The sequence below is a fragment of the Brachypodium distachyon genome, chromosome 1 (genome assembly GCF_000005505.3).
Source record: "Brachypodium distachyon strain Bd21 chromosome 1, Brachypodium_distachyon_v3.0, whole genome shotgun sequence".
In the NCBI taxonomy this organism is placed as follows: Eukaryota; Viridiplantae; Streptophyta; class Magnoliopsida; order Poales; family Poaceae; genus Brachypodium; species Brachypodium distachyon.
This window is the reverse complement of record NC_016131.3, coordinates 46,741,556-46,758,816: the sequence shown is the minus strand read 5'-3', so window position 1 is coordinate 46,758,816 and position 17,261 is coordinate 46,741,556. Positions and strand designations below refer to the sequence as shown.

The 17,261-nt window shown below is 46.2% G+C and overlaps 2 long non-coding RNA genes across 11 annotated transcripts; one reads left to right on the top strand and one right to left on the bottom strand.

Annotated features, from left to right (window-relative positions):
- Nucleotides 1–3,714: 3,714 nt before the first annotated feature.
- On the bottom strand, nucleotides 3,715–4,956 carry LOC112271459. The gene is made up of 2 exons (XR_002964437.1): nucleotides 4,351–4,956; nucleotides 3,715–4,271 (listed from the first exon to the last, which is right to left on the bottom strand). It is a non-coding gene; the product is annotated as an uncharacterized LOC112271459 (long non-coding RNA).
- Nucleotides 4,957–7,284: 2,328 nt separating this feature from the next.
- LOC104581635 lies at nucleotides 7,285–12,218 on the top strand. 10 transcript variants are annotated; one of them, XR_002962466.1, is made up of 7 exons: nucleotides 7,285–7,922; nucleotides 8,233–9,134; nucleotides 9,266–9,336; nucleotides 10,140–11,087; nucleotides 11,169–11,234; nucleotides 11,342–11,376; nucleotides 11,855–12,218. It is a non-coding gene; the product is annotated as an uncharacterized LOC104581635 (long non-coding RNA). The 10 variants fall into 10 exon arrangements; XR_002962460.1 differs by having other exon boundaries at nucleotides 9,429–11,087; XR_002962462.1 differs by having other exon boundaries at nucleotides 7,286–7,922; nucleotides 9,508–11,087.
- The last annotated feature ends 5,043 nt before the right edge of the window (nucleotides 12,219–17,261 follow it).

Genomic DNA, 17,261 nt, shown 5'->3' with positions numbered 1-17,261 from the left:
TCTTAATAAATAGCTCGAAATAATGGTAAATAATCATATTACAATAAAAAGTAAGTTTAATCCACATTCCTGGTTCAGAGTCGGTGGTTTCCATTCAATTTTAAGGAAGTTCAACAATATAATTTTTGGCAACATTACCTATTATTGCATTTTTCTTAATAAATATCCCGAAATAGTGTAAATAATCATTTCTAGATAACTCCAATAAGAGGCCAGAAGGGAAAAGAAAGAAGGATATGAGCCAAGGCAAGGGTTATGTGGCCAACTAAATCAAAGTCGAAGAGAAATAACGTTGTCAAATAGCCCAACAAAATTCAACCAGGCCAGCTTTCAGCTTTGGCCATGGACTTTTGTTTCTCCTTGCCAAAGTTCTAGGCCAATAAAATACCACGATGCTAAAATAAAATTTGCGAAAAAGTATGGGTCACGCCCACATAGTATCATCACCCTTCACACTGCATATACATCGATCTGTTTTTGTATTAAAAAAAATACATCGATCTGTTACCCTGGGTACCTTCTTTTGGACATCAAAATCGCCAGGCCAAGTATTTTGGCATGTCATGCCACGCGGAAGGCGGTTTCTCCCTGACCCCAACTACCAGATCGAAGTAGCTGATCGAGGGAGTTCTCGTCGTGGCCGTCGCCCCCAGGGGTCGCGGAGGAGGCGCCTGGGCCATGCCGTTCGATCGGTCCATCCAAGTGACACGGGTTCGGCTATTCGATCTGGTAGTTTAAACGCCTGTCCAGGCGTCTTGCATTGGACATGGCCTAATATGTGTATTGATCTCAAATCGCTGGGATTTATTTCCCTAGCGTCCAGTTAAGAGCCCGCGTTGTACTGCTCCTGAGGCTATTGTCAAATTTCGAGCCGCAGCGTAATGTCCCACCAATATTAAATTCATGCAGCAATTAGCGGTAGCCAGTAGAAATAATTCTGTAACTTGCAGGAGTTCAACGATGGAGTAGATCACGTCACATGAAGTTAGGCTGTTTCCTCCTCGATTATCATGTGCAAGCTCCTGTAGCAATGGAAAGTGAAATTAGTAGACTAGTACCTCAATTGCCGTGTGCAGCCACGGAGACCGTCGTTCTGGATGATTCAGACGTCCACGGCACGGACGAGTTGCCCCTGTTCTCATGCACGCGGAGGCCACAGAAGCGGCGAATCCGGTGGAGGAAGAGGCTGGAGGCGCCTCCGGACTCGGCCGGCGGGGCCGCACCGGCTTGATTTGAGGCGGCAACAATGGTTCCTGGCGGCGGCGAATCCGGTGAAATGAGCTCGAGAAAAAAGATGAATATGACATGTGAGGCCATGTAAATAAGAGATGTTAGTAATACCGGTCAGGATCACTTTTTTCCGGCCAGCCAAACGAATCAAAGGTTAGTTTTGACCGGAATTAAAAAGGTCAGAATGCCAACTTCAGATATTCAAAGATGGAGGTTCGATTTGGACAAGTTTTACAAACACAAACACAAGGTTTAAAATGGTCCTATGGATACTAGTCCGATGTGTCCGCGGATCGCCAAGTCCCAGCCGCAGGATGTGCCACCGAACTTCGAACCGTAATTAACACGAACAGCCATCGCCGCTCATGCCGTCGAACGAAGCAGAGCCATCACGGACGAGTTGAGGAACAAACAAAACGATAAGTTCACTAGCAATTCCATCGATTCCATCCATTCACTACCAGTTGAGATGAGAGAAAATCAATCCACTATTGCGAGGCACAGAAGCAGTAACAACATCTAGCAATTCCATGGAATCCATGGATTCTCGGCCAAATCCTGGAGCAGCTCGCGGACACGGCAGGGCGGCGGAGGCTCATTTCTCGCCGGGCGGCAGGCACGCGGCGCGGCGGCGGCTTGTCTTCTCACGGTGCGGCAGGGACGTGGAGCTGGCTGGGGGCTGGCTTCGGCCTGGGCTTGGCCTAGCGCAGCTGGGCCTGCTGGTCTGCTGGGCCTGGCCTTCTATGGGCCAAGGCTGGCCTCGGGGCTGGCTGCACCCGGGCCGGCCTGGCTGGGCCACAGCCCCCTCGGGCGAGCAGAGGCGGCCGGTTCAATCTTACCCCGCCGCCTCCCCTCCCCGGTTCCCCCCGAAAAAACCCCACCTTCAGGCACGCGATCTACCGCGGCAACAAGATCGCGCGGCTGTTCGGTTGGTTGTCGCCGCCGCCGGTTGAAATCGTCATCACGTCGACTATAAGGTGAAGGGTAAGAGAGAAGCTGATTCCTACATCCCGGAATTGAGACGCTCGATCTACCACGGCAACAAGATCGCGCGGCTGTTTGGCTGGTCGCTGCCGCCTCCCGTTGTTGAGGTTGACTTGGGGACCGGGCCACGGCTGAGTGAAACGACCGCGGCCACCACTGATGTAGACTCACAGCCGGAGCCTGCGGCACGGTTGTTCAAAAATCGTCATTGGGGCAGCGTCTCGTCGGTGAGGTTGTCACGATGGCCGAGGCCGAGCCTCCTCGGTGCTCCTCATTGACCTACTCACAGTCCAGCAACAACAACAAGAATAAGAATAAGAAGGAGAAGGACTCCACTGAGGAAGAAAATGTAACAAACACAGCGCCCTCATTGCCCATCGTCGAGTTGGCCTCACCTTTGCCCCCACCAACGGAAGACAGATACAAAAGGTGATGGATGACTTCGCTCTGATTCCATGTCGGACCAAGTTTATATCCTTTTTGGGCCGCCGAGTGCAAATTGTTCTTCAATCAAATAATGGCCCTTGTGCACTGATAGCAATTTGTGAGAATCTAAAATGTCATATTTCGTTTATTAATTAGTATACTGCTTCTTTTGTCTCATTTTGTTTGTTGCAGGCAATTATCTAATTATGAAAGAGGACATCACTTTGCAGAAACCAGTATTGTCGCTTGCTGAACTGACAGATATGGTGTTCAATGAAGTTTTCTTAAAAGAAAACGCAAAGGTTCGATTTTTAGTTCCTCCGTCTCATAATTAGGTTATAGTTTTGGTAATGATTGTTAGTGATGACGACAAATATTACTCCATCGACGAGTCACTTATGGGATACAAATCATAACCATAAACAAGTACTCCCTCCGTTACTAAAACCACGACAAGTATTTAGGAACGGAGGGAGTACGTACGAATGCAATGATATAAATTTTATTTCATAAAAAATATATAGTAATAGACTAATTCTTGGTCAAAAGTTCGGTCGAAGAAAACAATATATGTCCTAATTTAAGGAACAAAAAGAGTATCACTATAAGAAGCCTGTGTGTCGCTACGAGATAAAAATTAAATCTAATTGTCGTATGATAACCCACAAGTGTAGGACATCGCTGAAATATTCGTGGGAAGTTTGACACGATTGGAGCACAAGAATATTAGTCGGACTTTAGAAATTAAGATGCACCCCTTAGCCACAGGTGTGTATCAGAAGTTCTTGGAAAATAGTAACAGTTTGTAAAGAACAGTATCAGCAGATTTCCATTTTTCACCGGAAAGTTGTAGAGTTGTAGGTTTCAGTAATCAAAACGTAGCCATAGGGTGATAAGCGGGACGTTGCATGGATGAGATTATTATTCATGTCATAATAATTAAATTAATAACCTCGCAGTACTTAACTCTAGTTCAGACAATTATAGGCATGTACTCCAAAAGTATTCCGTATTTAGTTGTACGTGTGTACAATATCTATTAATTGTCCCACTCTCCCATTTCACCGGGGCCAATTAAGGAACTTAGGGTAATTAAGAAGGCGAAGTATCCGGTGAAAACCACCTTTACGGTACAAACTGTGAAAATGAGGGTTTTCACTGAATACTTCCAGATATACATGAACTCCTCAAATTACAGCATATCCCTCTTGTTTTCCCTTCGTGACACCGTTGGGTTCGCAGGTTCAATACTATAACAGGTGATACACACAGTTAAATACCAAACTCATATATGAGGTCTTCTACGGTACTTCAGAATTATTTAAGCCGTCCATTTGTTTTGATCTAATGGCTATGAATTTGCTACTCTTGATACTCTAATTTAGATATGGGGAGTAACCGGATGGCGTATTCCCGCACAGGGGTAAAAGCGTAAACAAACCAAAACGTCCTCAGTTCTGGTCCCTCCTTCTCTCCCCGTCCGCCCGTTGCCCTTCTCTCCCTGTCCGCCGCCTCAGGGCCGCCTCGCGAGCTCCCTCCGCCGCCGCAGGCTGCCTTCCGATATCCTTCCGCCGCCAAATTTGGTGCTGCGGCCTTCCCTCATCCGCGCGTTCGAGGCCGCGACCACCGAGCTGGTGCGGCACCGACGGCCACGCTGATGAGCGGCTACACAGCAAACGCGAGGAAAAGGCCGAGAAGAGCGTGCCGAACCTGGTGTACTCGTGAAGCTGCTGGACCTGAGCCATCCCCTGCCTCCTGTTGCTGTCGGCCAAGAAGCTCTGCAATAAGTACGCCATCTCCTGCCTCCTGTCTCTGTTGGCGAGCAAGAGCTGCAGAACCTGAAGCTCTCCGAGATGGGCGTCCCCGGCGTGCGGCACGATGCCTCGAACCTCTACATCGTGGATGGGTGGAGAGCGGCAGCGGCGCGCTGCGACGAGGGCAGCGCGGGCTGGAGGTGAGGACAGCGGTGGCGCGCGGCGACGAGGGCGGCGCGGGCTGGGCGGAGAGCAGCGGCGGCGCGGACTGGAGGCGAGGACAGCGGTGGCGTGCTGGAGGGCGTGGACAGCTTCGGCGGCACGCTGCAGAGGGCGGCGCCGGCGCTCTAGAGGAGGCAGCGGATCGGGATCAATTGGGAAGGAGAAAACTGATTTTTCTTTTCTTTTTTCTTTTAATGTGGAATGTCTATTATGTCCTTTTCAAATACTCCGTTTAGACTTTCTGGAGTATTAGGTACTGGAGAAAACGTCTCGTATATACGATGAAGCAATAAAAGTTCAGTATTGAATTTTTTTTTGACCGAGGCCAAAACAGCAGGAGATGCTGCTACTGTATTGATAAATAACAAAGGGTGTTACACGGTAATTTACATAATTACGAGCCACACAAAAAACCCAGCGGGTTCGTATCTCAGAAATTAAAACAAAGCAGCTACTAAGGAGACTAGTTTGGTCCTGAAGCTCTCCTTAAGGGAGCGATGAAATAGCTGTTCTAACTCTGCTTAGCTTGGCACGCCAAGAGCCAAAGAGTGGGGCAATATCTTCAAAACTTTGGCGTCTCGTTCAGTATTGAAATCATGTTACGAGGGCCCTAGTAACAAGCATAAGCATAGAAACAATGCATCAATAACAATTCTCACACATCCCAAATCTCAGCGGCTATATGCATTATTACATGATTAATCTCATCCAATTCTCACACATCCCGTATGCCTATGACAACGGACTAATCACTCATGGTTAGGAGAGCAACAAACATGGCGGTGGAGATTGGTTTGGCAATGACGGCGACGTAATCCCCCTCTCCGAAGTGGAGAGAAAGATTAATCTGAACTCGAAACCTTGCGGCACAAAAGCAATTAACAAATTGTTAATGATGCAAGTGAACCGAGCCTTACTCAGGTGTTCTGGTTCTTTCTGATTCTAAACTTGACATGGGTGCTCACATTTTTTTGAATTTATTTCAGGACTTAGCGGCGCTATTCTTTCAGTGGTAAGTGACGTATCCCTCAACAACGAGACCTCTAAATATACTTGTGTGCGTTCATAAATGTGAGTGTACGGATGTGTTTGCAAGCATATGCGTTTATACTGTATTTAAAAAAAAGAGGGTAACTGGTGCAAGTTAATGGCTGGGCGTATACACGAAGGCCGGTTAAAGAAGACCCCGGTGGAAACAAAATAATAAAAATTATTTGCAAATTAACGGTGCACAAATAGAGGCACAGTTTGCAAGTTAATGGTGCACAAATAGAGGCACAGTGAGGTAGATGCTCCGCTTAGCGGAAAATCACTTGCTGGAGCCTGGAGTATAAAGCAGGCAGGCAGGCAGTTCCTCCCATCTATCCATCCCACCTGCTCGACCGCTCCTCCCCTCCTCCAAATCTCACTCCTCCTCCTCTATCTCCATCACGATGGACTTGCTGTTGGCTCTCGGTTGTTTAACAGGATTTCTAGCACTACTTGCTCCCACGTAAGTGTATTTTTATACATGTATACGTCTTAGTTTATCAGCCTATCAGCCCGTGTTCTCTTGAATTTTTGTTTACAGTGTTTTTTTTTCTAATTTCTTTTGCAGCTTTCCGTTTTTTCTATTTGGATCTACTTTCCATAGTGCATCACCTTATGCATATGTGTTTACTTTTGTGAGTTCGGGTTTGTGGCTGATTTACAATAGCTTGGATGGCGGTGTGCCGTACTTATTGAGCTTTGGGGGAGTACTGTTGGGGATATTTTACGTCTTCCTTTTTCTATATCTGTCTGATGCACACGATCGTCGTCGGACATACCTCCTATTCTACGTGCTCGGCGGGACACTCTTCTTCTTTGCATCTGTCTTTGTGTACATATTCACGAGCGAGAGCATCTACGGCCACCTCTGCAGCGCGGTGTCGATCGTGACGGCGTTGTTTCCGTTTTGGAACATGGTGAGTATGTGTTTAAACAATTCACATGTTCTACCGGTATAGGGGCGCGCTGCAAAGTTTCACGTTTGTTTTTGCGTTTCCAGTGGACCGTGATACAGACAAGGAGCATGGCCACAATGCCGGCGCCTATCATCCCAGCTCTATCTCACTGATCAACGCGTCGATCTGGAGCGTGCGCAACACGGTCGGGGTGCAGAAGGTGAACAAAGACCTCGTGGTGAGTAGTTTGTCCTGCGTGGATCATTTTCCCGGTTGCTTCACTAATACGTATGTGTGTTTTAATGAAACGATGTATATATCGGCCGTGCATGTGTGCGTGCAGGCCGCAACCCGTGGCACTGCTATTCTGGCGCTGCTGCAGCTCATATTGCACCTCGTCTTTTGGAGTCTGCGGCCGTCGGCCGCACCGAGCGAGGACCACGACGGTACCCGCGAGCCGCTCCTGCAGGACGTCGTCTCTCGCGTCGACGGCGCCGAGCAGGGGGACACTCGGCTCGACGTCAAGTCGTCGTCCGACGACGAGGAGAGCTCCACCGACAGCGGCAACGACGCGCACGTCCACGAGCCCTGGGACGGCCAGCAGCTCAGGATGCCAACGGCCAGCCCAATGGGCAATGCGGACTTGTTCAAATTTGCCCGAAAAAAAAACTGTCTTCTTGGGCTCATGCGGTCCGGTACTTCTAATTTCTGGACAATGCGAACAAGAGCGTTAGGCCCGCGAGAGCCGCTTTGTCCAAGAGGCAAGTCCAGTAGCAGAACTCAGAAACGACTCTTCCGCTTCGAGAAATCGAGACTGCTCGTCCCCGGCGGCGGCCGCCGGCCGCCTCCTCCTGCCACGCCTTCTCCTTCCTCTCCGGCCGCCTCCTCCTCCTGCCGTCCCCGCCTCCTCCCTCTTCTTCCGCCACTGCCTCCTCCACCTGCTTCATGGAGTCGCCGCTGCTCCAAGAAGGTGAGCAGCCACAGCCTCGCCCTCCTTCCGCTGCATCCTCCCTCCATCCAATCCCGTCCGAAGGGCGCCGCCTCGTGGAGCTGCCGTTGCCATACATGGATGCCGTCGAGGAGGAGAAGATGAATGTGGAGCAGCAGGTGTCTCCCGTAGAGGAATACCACACCACGCCTGAGGGATGTGTTCAGCTCCCCCCAAAATCCCAAAAAAGGTTACGCTTCTTTCTCTCCAATTCAATTTTCAGTTTGGTTTTGCAACTTAAGTAGCCATTGTGCAAATCGAGGAAAGAAGAGAAAGCAAAAAATCTGGAAGAGAAGAGGAGGAAGAAACAGCAGGAGAAGAGGAGAAAGTTGGAAAGAGAAGAGGAGAAATAACAAGGAGAAGGAAAAAAAGTTGCAACAAAAGAAGAATAAGGTGATTTTTCCCTCGTGGTGCCAAGAATCTGAACATAAATAACTTGTAGCCCGTTTTAGATATAAAGTTTGTAATATTTCAGTTTTAATAATAATTGCCAAGTGTATGCATATAACTGATCCTAAAAGGATGCATCTATGCTCCTTAAAGCACACAAGACCTATATATGCATCAAAGAGAAAAGTACCTTCACACCGAGATTGTGTGCTCGTTGATTAGGATAGGCATCTTGTTAATGATTTCTTTCTGTTAGGTTCCTCATCGAACATATATTGTTGTGAATAATTTCTTTCTTTCTTTCTTAATTTAGGATGGTACTTCTCCTTCAGCTATACATTGCAACAAGAAAGTTAGATCCCCAATATGTAGGTCTCCAGGGGTGAATATTGTTGTAATATAATAAAATCCTTACATGGGCCGGGCCGCGATCCTACGTGGCAACGACCAAGTCAACAAATCCCGAAGACCGGTCAAATCGCCAACAAGGCCTAGCCATGCCAACTAAGCGCCGGTCAAAGGAGTCAAAAGGTCAAGCCCCCCATACCATGGTCAAAGGAGCTAGAGTAAGAGCCAAGAAAGCTCTAGGAGCAAAGTTACCACCTTACCCTCACTTTTTCTCTCTCTCAAGGATAACCATGGTCTTTTGTCATGAACCCCTAGGCTATAAATACCCCCTCATGGGGGCATGTATCATTCATTCTCTCCATTGGAATAAGATCAAAGGGGAGAGGACTAGAGCAACTCAAGGAGCCCGCTCTCGAGTGCTTGGGTCGAGCCTAGTCTCGACTCGACCTCAGGGACGTGACTTGAGAAGCCTAGTTTCGGCCCAAGCGCTTGGCTAACAACCCCCTCGAAGCCTCTCCTAACATAGTACTAAGTCGTGCCCGCAGGGTCGACCGAACCTATTCAAAAAATATCGACGTGTCAACTTGTCCAAGTGTACGGCGACCTTCGCTATAAGGCCGGCGTACACCCCCTACATATTATTCTCGCATTTGTGCCATCGTGCATTGGCACCCCGTAATCCTGTTGTTTTCTAGAACAACAACAAATATGATGAGAACATTCAAAAGGAGATCTTCAGATGCATTACGTAAAAGATCCAACAAAAGTCCCAACTCTCATATATTGGATGAAACACCTAAATCTCGAGCAAACTCCTTGTCTCCAAGATCAGCAGCATATCAAAATGACTGCCAACAACAACTCTTGGTTAGTTTTAATCTACCTAATCTTTGGTGTATTTAACGGTTATACAATGCGCTTACTACTAGTTGATTTATTTTTCCTTTTATTATTATTGGCTATACATTAAATCTTTGTTGCATTTAACGGTTATGCAGCTGCCAAACCACGCAAATTGAGGTCTAAAGCTTGGGTCGATTTTGATCCTATCTATGAGAGAGGATGCATTGTAAGTGCAAAATGCAAATTCTCTGATCTTGTCTTACCAGCTACTCATAGATTTGGTAGAAATGGTCTGGTTAGGCATGCTTCTACTTGCAGTTCTCGGTCACAAATTCATCTAATGGTCGATAAGCTAAAGACTTCTGTTTCATCTCCTGATGCATCCTTAGTTAAACAGTGGGATTTTGATCAAGGAGTTTCTAGAAGATTGCTCGCTGAAATGATTGTCTTGAATGACCTACCATTTTCCTTTGTGGAGTATTCTGGTTTTAGAAAATTTGCAAAGAGCTTGAATCCTGCGTTTCATATGGTTCATCGAACCACTATTAGCAGCAATTGCTCAAGGATATATCATGAACATAGGTCAGCTCTGCGTGACTTCTTTAAGCAATATAAGGGCAGGGTATCCTTAACTGTTGATTTATGGACATCGAACTAGAAAATTGGATATGTTTGTATTACTTGCCATTATGTTCATGAGTGCAAGTTACAAAAAAGGATAATAAGATTTTGTCGATTGGAAACTCCACATGATGGATGGTCATTATATAATGTTGTGCTGAAAAGTATTCAAGATTGGAGCATTGATGATAAGTTATTTGGTATAACACTAGATAACGCATCCGTTAATGGTGCCATGGTTAGATATTTGAAAGAAAATGAGTTGGTAAAGTAGATGCTGCCATGCAGCGGTGATTTGCTACATTTTAGATGTGTTGCACACATAATAAATCTCATTGTTCAAGATGGCCTTGATGCTATGGTGGGGATAATCGATAATATAAGGGAAAGTGTCTTATTTATCAACAGCAATCCATCGAGAAAAGAGAGGTTTGATGAAATCTGTGGAAGGTACGGAATTTCTGGTGTGGCTCGTCCTTCACATGATGTTCCTCATCCATGGAACTCTACCCTTTTGATGCTTCAATCTTCGGTTCCATTTATAAAAGCTTTCCTTGCACTGGAAAAGGAGGATTCGAGCTACATCTATTGCCCGTCACCTAAAGAATGGAGAAAAGCGGCTGCTGTTTGCAATCTGTTGAAAGGATTTTATGAAGCCACAAATATTCTCTCTGGATCTAGCTATCCCACTTCACACCTCTTCTTTACACAGATGTGGAATATTAAGTGTCTTTTGCAAAAACAAGCTTCAAACCCATATAACTTTGTTCGAGAGATGGTTGATGAGATGATAACGAAGTTTGCTAAATATTGGGATGAGTGCTTTGATATCATTATGCATACCTGTCATCTTTGATCCTAGATTCAAGCTGGGTTACATTGTGTTTCGAATGGAGAAGTGGTTAGGAGCTGTTCGAGCAAAGAAAGTTATAGTTGTTGTGGAAGATACTGTCATAAGTTTATTCCATGATTATTCAGCTAAGATGGGAGGTATGCTCAGTGGTACAACACAAGAAGAAGACGCTAATGCTGTGGAGATGGAAGATGACCAGATTGGGACCAGCATTTGAGTGCTCAGCAGCAGGAAAGCCAACAATGAATTGGATAGATACTTAAAAGAGGACAAATTCCCATGCAATGTTCCGTTCGATATTCTTCAATGGTGGGACATGCACTCTGCAAAGTATCCTATTTTGTCGTGCATTGCTCGTGACATTCTTGCTGTACAAGCTTCAATGGTATCATCGGAGTCAGCCTTTAGTACAAGAGGACGAGTGATAAGTGATTATAGAAGTAGACTTGCCCCCGATACAGTTGAGGAGGTAATTTGCCTTCAAAATTGGCTAAAGGCTGAAAGTGAGGATTTGTTCTTTCAAAATTCTTAAACTTTGTAGAGTTGTATATGTTTCATGTTAACTAATCGATGGATGTTTACAGATCCTGATTACCAAACGGATCATGATGCAAATTATATAATTTGAGCAAACTAGGCATTTTACAAAGGTATGAGCTCGTCCATTTCAATGATATATTCTTCTCATCAGTTGCCAAGGAGACCAACTTTGACTTCTGGGGATTCATTTTTGTGACGCTTGCTGCTGTTATGTCAGGATTCCGCTGGTCCATGACTCAGATTCTGTTGCAAGTAAGTGGTTAGCAAATACACATTATCATAAATTTATACTGTTTATTGCTATTGTTTTCTCTGGCTACATAGGGCTTGAATTTATTTATCTGTGAACAAACTGGTATTACAAAGCAAGTTTAAAAGAAAGTATGGGAAGTACTTTTGGGAGATAAAAGAAAAGAATTCATACAACTAAAAACGGCACTTGTCTTTGACTGTCTCTCTTTGGTCCTCTTGGATATTAATGTGAGTACTATACATACATGTTGTAATATTCAGAACAATAAATTATTTGTTTTCTGAAAGTAAATTGTTGACAGACAATGCAATACTGCCAGTACATAAGCAGTACTGCACTACTGTCATATATACATACTCATCTCCATTACTGATTTTACTTGTGTGCTGCTCTAAGTAATGTGAATTTTAAATAAATTATTACTGATTTTACGTATTTGCTACAATGCATTTATTGTGTGCCTTATGTATTTATCAGTACTCATTCAAGACTAGAGCGGGACTCATGACGGCTGCCTCACAATTCACCGCTTCAAAATTGTCGCAACCTCGGACATGATTCACTGACATAGAGAACTGGACACTTGGTTTTGCATTGACATTTAGGTTCAGAAAAACTCAACAAGTGTTGTGTTCTGTCAGCTAAACTTGATCAATATGTGTTGGCATATGAGGTTTTAAATTTTCTCGGCAGCTATTGTGTTGATCAGGAACTCTTGTGTTAATTATTGTTAATTACTGTTGTCTGAAACCCGAGATTGTTAAAAATACTACAGCTGGAACTTCCTGTCAGCAACTTTGCCTTGATAAATAGTAGATAGCTAACCTGAGATTGTTAATTACTATAGCTCTTGTGTTGAACTTGGATTGATTACTGTTAATTGCCACATCCCTCGTGTAGCCTGTTAATCGTTTAATTGAGTGATCTTACTATATTATTGCTTCAAGCAACAGCGGTGGCCGGTGGCCAGCAGCTTCATTAGTCAGTCATCCAGCGGCAAATAGGCGCAGCTAGCGGCAAGCAGAACCTAGGTGCAGCTTCAGGCAGCTAGCGGGCAACCATGCGCCTGGTGCAGCTTCTCAGTCACGGGATTTTGGGCTGAGCCGCGCTGCCGCTGGACACAATCACATGGACTTGCGGCCGCCTGCGGCTGCCCGCTTAGTACATTGTGGCTGAAGCGAACAAGTCCGCATTGCCCATTGGGCTGGCCGTTGGCATCCTGAGCTGCTGGCCGTCCCGGGGCTCGTGGACGTGCGCCGAGGCCAGGGCGCGCACGTCGTTGCCGCTGTCGGTGGAGCTCTCCTCGTCGTCCGTGACAAGCAGGAGCGCGCGTCCGGCAGCGACATCAAGGCAGGCGAGGAGAAGGGGAAGGAGGTCGCCGTGGTCCTCGAGAAGGACGCCCTGGCCCCGGTGCACGTCGACGATCCCCGCGACGGCCAGCTCGTCCCAGTGGTCAAGCACAACAACACGGCTGACATCATCACGGCGTACAAGGAGGAGGGGAAGGAGCTCGGCGTGCTCCTCCAGGAGAAGCAGGCCGTGTGCGGCGACAAGACGGCGGCGTCGACGACGGACGAGAAGACTACCTTTGTCGATCCTGATTACGTGAGAGCCGCCCACGCCCGACGGCGGCTTGATTAATACATGGCGACCCATGATCGTACGTGACGTTCTGCACGCGCGAGGGGATCTAGGACTACTGTTATGACTCACCTGAGACGACGAACTCGATCGATCGGTGTTAATTCGCAGCACATTTACGCATATCAGTCACGACCAACTTGTCGAGTTTCTTTGTTTGTTGCTGCTAGTAACTACTGTACTTACGTGCGTACCATTTTTATTATTCCCTTTTTCGTTTTTATTCGACAAGTTTCAGATTACCGGACGTGAGTATTTTGCACCCATGCTGTGTGTACGTTGCATTGCGCATGGAGGAGTAGTAGCAGTAGTACATTAATTTTGGCGTCCGCGATATTAGGAAGTGCTGTCATTAGCCAGCCATGGATGCATGCACCGGCCAGGCGGTTAGGAAAGTCATCAGGCGTATCCGGCAACGGTTACTTTGTGTCAGGCCGGCCTGTCCCCTGGTTAGCTAGTAGCTTTATCCTCCTCCCGTCCAGTTAATTTTTCGCTCGAATACTATACTCCTGCCACCAACGACGTACTCCCTACTCGATCCCTTCGGTAGTCTTTAATAAGTCCAGTTTGATTGAGTCTCGCATGCACGGGTAGGCTGTCTGATTTGGTTACGTCCAACTAGAACAATCGCATGCGCCCATTCAAAATACATTTTCACGCGTGCCCGAACAAAAAAAATCATTGCTTTTTTCGAAAAGAGGTGGAAACCATCGGCTTATGTACAACCATATTTTACGTTTATTAATTTATTTAACAAACTACAAGTTTGTCCAGGCGAATACATTGATCGATCAAACCAAATGCATTTTGCTATACCTACAAGCTTTATGAAAGGGTTGGCAATTATCGGGGATGCATGCCCTGATGACCTCATCGCACATCATCGCTCAACATCCAAATCCGAAGGCCCCCAAAGGACAATTACTCAACCAAATCCTCTAGCTAGAATCAACAAAAATAAATTCATTGTTGTAATTTGCCACATAACAAACAATATACTCCCTTCGATCCATAATAAGTGTCAGGTTGTAGTATTTATGCATGTTTATTCATGATCACACAAAATGTTCATAAATTGTTGATATGCCATGAGCAACCAAAAGAATCTGCCATTTGGACATTTGTATTCAAATTTATTTGGCCAGAGATATGCACTAATGTCTCTTAAACACAAAACATTTGTTTCCATTCGACCATAAAGATCGGGTTCTACTACCAAAAGAGATGACAGAACAAGCACCAAAGTTCTTCCCCGGAGAATTTAACTTGCCGCCAGGCCGGCGGACAAGCACGCACGCCGTTCTACTACAAGAAGTGCCAGCGAACTAAGCGAAGGCTAGTGAAAGTAAGTTTAGAATCACAAACGACACAGATACGGCCGTCGCGAATAGCAGCGATTGCATGAAGCATCGTATCATCATATCGCCCAACATATGGCCGCCAAACCTACCTATGATCTGCAAGTTTATGTTCAGCCAAGTATGATGAGATATCCACCAAAAAAAATTGAGTAAACATCCTAGGTCTATCACCTGCTCCTATCAACATACTCACTACTCTCCACACATATTTAACAGCACCACAATGAACTGATCATTTATGCCTCCTCAAACAATCTAATCTACCGGTTGTATTCCTCTCCAAGTTACGTTTTTGTTTACATGTCATGTTTTGTACGTACCTGTTGCATTATGCCAGATACCTAAGGTAGAGCTGAAAGCAGAGCCAGGACAAAGGCGGCGGTAGGAATATATGGCTGCCAAAGGTACTACATACCTACGTACGTAGGCAGTTGACAATCGTGACGTCACATTAATGGTCAGTGTAGAGCCTATAGTCAGGACTCAGGAGAGAGGCTGATGACAATCCACAAGGGAGACGTTGGCTCGCCATTGGCCATTGCGCACGCTCAAGCTCAAGGTGGGATTCGGTGTTGGTGGTTGTTCATGGCAGCTGGCAGCTGCCCGATCGAACACGACTCGATCGCAAGTGCGTTAGCGAGAAATTCACTCGACCATGCGTTCTTTGTCCCGATATCTATTACCATGCAACATGCATGCCGTGTAATTCTTTTGTGCGCCCCGGATAACGAATGAATTAGTCGTTGCCCTGCATGCATGCATGGCCCGTTCAAAAACAAATTTGCGCGATGGCCAGCTGAATGCGCTGTCTGCGCAGTTTGCTGTAAGCCTGTAAAACATTTTTCTTCTTTTTGAGAACTTCTCCCATCAGCTTTCTATATCGTATACATGGGGCGTGCCAATTTTTTTGTGTGAAACAGCCCGATCGAGATAGCAGGACTAATAGACCGTATCTTTTTTTTTTAGAACTTCTCCGATCAGCTTTCTCCCGTATAGTGTCTGCCAACTTTTTTTTAAAACAACAATCCGGCTTTATTTATTGAGCAAACCAATTACAATTCATCGAAAAAACTAGACCGACAATGAGAATTTCAGATAAACTAGAAGTTAGGTCAAAAACCTTTGAGCCAACTTGTCTAACCGCTCCAAATCTCTGGTGACGAAATAGTAGAAGACCAGAATTGCATGAGTTGAACTAACCTTGTCCTCTCTCCGTTTGGGTTTATAAAGCGCACGCGGAATTATATGCCAAAGTTTGACCAAAAAATACATTGGTAATATGAATTATTGCGGCACAAAAGATATGTTGTTGGATTCGTATTGATAAACTCTTTCGAATTGTATAACTTTTATATACATATATTAAATATAATTTGAATAGTTGTTGATCAAACTGTGGCATAAACTTCAAATATGAACCTTATAACAAACGGATGGAGTAGGTTTTATAGAGCCGTATAACCCGCTGAGAACCTAATATCGTTGAACGCGTGGTGGCTAGGGACACACTCCTCGCAAGACAAGTTGACGAACAGTTGAATCATCGCCAAACCAGTGAGGAAAATAACCAAAATCACGAAATTACAAGCCAAGATATGCAACTCCACGGAGTGGACCATTATAGTCACACATCAGAAAACCCATAATCTTGATATCAGGCCATCAAACAACAGTTCTAACCTGTGGGCCCCACACGCCAGCATCAACAACATCAAAATGGTCTGTTTTGTGCGGCCTGGTTCGGTTCTTGTCCAGAATTGGTGAATGTGCAGATGTGCGCTTGACAGGCTGTTAGAGGAGGGGGTGGCTGACAAATTGAAGCTTGAAGTTGAGAAAGAGAAAACAATGTTTTTTTTAAAGGGAAGGGTCCCGAAGGACCCGGAAACTGCATTGCTCATTAAAGCGGTGGGATTACAATTTTCAGAGAGGACCTCAAGATAAACGAAAGTTACAACGTACTCCTCACTTTTTACAAAAAGGACCCACAGAGAAAGATTTAGATACAATCGGATCCTTCTCCACCGTTCGTGCTCTGAGACCTCCGGGCATGGCAACCCACTTCATCGCCGGGGACGACACCACTTGGGACGAAGCAGGCTTGAGGCGCCATACAGGAGGCGGGTGATCTCCCTTTTGGCATAGCAGCCGGGAGGAAGAGAGGGTTGCAGTGCCTGACATCGGTCAGCACCAACTCATGGAGCAGCCACTTAAACGGCCTGTAGATGCAGCGACGGGACAGCAGCAGCTGCCTAAACATCACTGGGAATGGGCTCCGATGACGAATCAGAGAAGCAGCTTCACCAACTTCCCATGGAGCTCCAGATCCAAGAAACTCGGCCCGTACAGCGGCACCACGACGCCCAGGACGGGTCAAATCGCCACAAATCAGAACTCCAACGAGTTTATTGACCGAAGGGAAGGCAAGATCTACCAGCTTCAAGAACATAACTCCTCCTCTAACTTCAGCCCAAGACCCACCATGAGTAGAGGCCGGAGGGAAGGAGGAAGCACTGACCTGAAGAACAGGACTCACCACGGATCTGTTATTGGCGGAGCGGCCGACCTGGTAAATCTCACCGGCGTCAGTGACCAGAAGGCCAAAGAAGACGACGAGGAGAAACCAAGGCAAAGCGCGTCGGCGGGGATCCGAAGCCACCAACGTTAGGCTCCTGGCAAACGCCCCTAAGGAAACAACTAAATAGAAATATACAGAGGACTGGACCTCCTCTCCGGCCGGCGAGGAGAAGAGGAGTCAGCGGTAGCAGAAGCGCTCGGAGCTGTAGCAAGGTGGGGGAGAGGAGGAGCAGAAGAGGGGGAAAATGAGCACAAAGAGAAAACAATGTTGTCTTGAGGTTTTCAGCCTGAAGCGCTGAACCGGTGTG